This window comes from Mastomys coucha, unplaced genomic scaffold (assembly GCF_008632895.1).
Source record: "Mastomys coucha isolate ucsf_1 unplaced genomic scaffold, UCSF_Mcou_1 pScaffold1, whole genome shotgun sequence".
Taxonomy (NCBI): Eukaryota; Metazoa; Chordata; class Mammalia; order Rodentia; family Muridae; genus Mastomys; species Mastomys coucha.
This window is the reverse complement of record NW_022196891.1, coordinates 18318458-18320544: the sequence shown is the minus strand read 5'-3', so window position 1 is coordinate 18320544 and position 2087 is coordinate 18318458.

The window sequence follows — 2087 nt, the reverse complement described above, 5'->3', positions numbered from 1 at the left end:
CTGGGTAGAATTTATCAGTTTGGCTAGGCTAGCTGGCTAGTGAGCTTTAGGAATCTACCTCTCTCTGCCTCCCTAGAGCTGGGAATATAATCACAGATGGCTTTTCTTTTTTCTTCTCTTCACTACTGTGTGTTCTGGGGATGAGTTCAGGTTCTTGTCCTAGCTAGGCAAGGGCTTTCCCTACTGAACCATTCCTTCAGACTGCAAACAAATCTGTGTGTATAAGGACTGGCTTGTGAACCATCAGCTTAAGGGATCCAGTTTTATCGCCTGGGGTTGGGGGAGCAGGGTTAAATGGAACAACATCCTACAAGAAAGGAATTAGACCCTTCGAAAAAAATCCTGATTGGATTCATTGCTCATATCTGCATTTCGTTTCATCTCAGACACCCTGAGAAACCACACAGAGATGCAGAGGAAAGAACCATTTAATGCCCTTCTGTCTTAGAATGGGATAGGAGCAGCCACGGCACCAAGTCTCCCTGGCAGCCGTGGAAGACTAGAATCCCTTGAGATGCTATCCTTCATCTCTACACCAACATTTCTAGCAATGTCAGTGCTTTAGAATCAACCGATGAGCTTCTGTAAAACTTATTTCCCCTAGACTTCCCTAGGATCAAGTTAATTAGATGATCTTAGTATAGAGATGCCAGGCTCCTGTTCCAGAAGTCCCTCTGTTGGTACAAATTTCCAGCAAAAGTAAAAATGATGATGATGATGATGATGATGATGATGATGATGATGATGATGATGATGATGATGGTGGTGGTGGTGATGGTGGTGATGATGATGACGATGACAAAGACAATGGTGACATTGATGATAATATGATACTAGAGGTCAGGAGAATGAATTGATTCATGAGATGACGTTGAACGTGGCCACACAGATAGCATGAACAGAGAACCCCAGAACACAACCAGACACAGAAGACAAATGATTAGGAGTTAAGTACTAGGACCAGGTAGAGCATGAAGGAGTCCCAGATACTCAGGCTTATTATCTATACTCACCCTTGCCTTAGATCCCTTCTCTATTAGGAAGGACTGTCTCATCTCCCAGGCTAAAGGAGGAATCTGCCAACTATCCACTCCCAATCACATGGAAAACCGGAATCTTCCAGCATCACTATGATAAAGAAATATAAAGGTGACTGATACCTTCAAGTTCAAATTCCTAGGGGGAAGAAAGATATGATCAAGGCCAGCCCAAGCAACACAGCTGCCTCAAAATAAAGCAAATTGGACTAGGAAGTGAGTGTGTGAGTCAGTAGAAAAGTGCCCATCTCACATGCCCAAGACCTGGGGTCCAGGCCCCAGCACTGCCCCTAAAAGAAAAAGACAAATGAGGTATAATCTCACTCATATTTAAAAATAATAATAGCAGCAGAGAAAAGAACAGTAGCTGCCAGGATCTTCAGGAATGAGAGAGGAGTCATCAAAAGAAGAAAAAGTTATAGATGTATAGTAACTGAGCCCTAGGAATCTAACATGCATGCGACCATGGTAACAAATATGATAGTGTGGCTTGATATTTACCAGTAAAGTAGATCTTAGTGGAGATAAAGAGGAAAACAAGGAAGAAACCAGGGTAGGGGGAAGTAAGAGGGAAATATATCAAACATGAGTTCTAGGTAGGTTAACTAAGTTGATTGCAGTAATTATTTTTAAATGTGCGCAAAGTATAAAGGTGTATTCTTTACATACTCAGTTTTTATTTAACAATTAAATCCAATAAACCGGGGATAGGGAGATGTGCCCCTACTTGTCAAGAAAGTAAGGAAATCTTCCTTCAGAAATAATAACAAACTAAGGGAGTGAATATTCCAACAAAATAATTATATGTCAAGATATCACATTGTAGCCCATAAAATACACGGGTACTGTCAAAAGATCAGAAGAAGGGAGGGAGGGAGAATAGAAGGATGGAGGGAAATAGGGAACAAGAAAATTAAACATTGCCACATGTCCCACAGCCATAGGACACCAGGGACCTCCTTTTAGGCATTCTCTGTTGTGGATTTTTTTTTTTAAAGGAGCCACAGCTCTTAATATCAGTCAGAAAGAGACAAGTTTAAACCTTGTTTG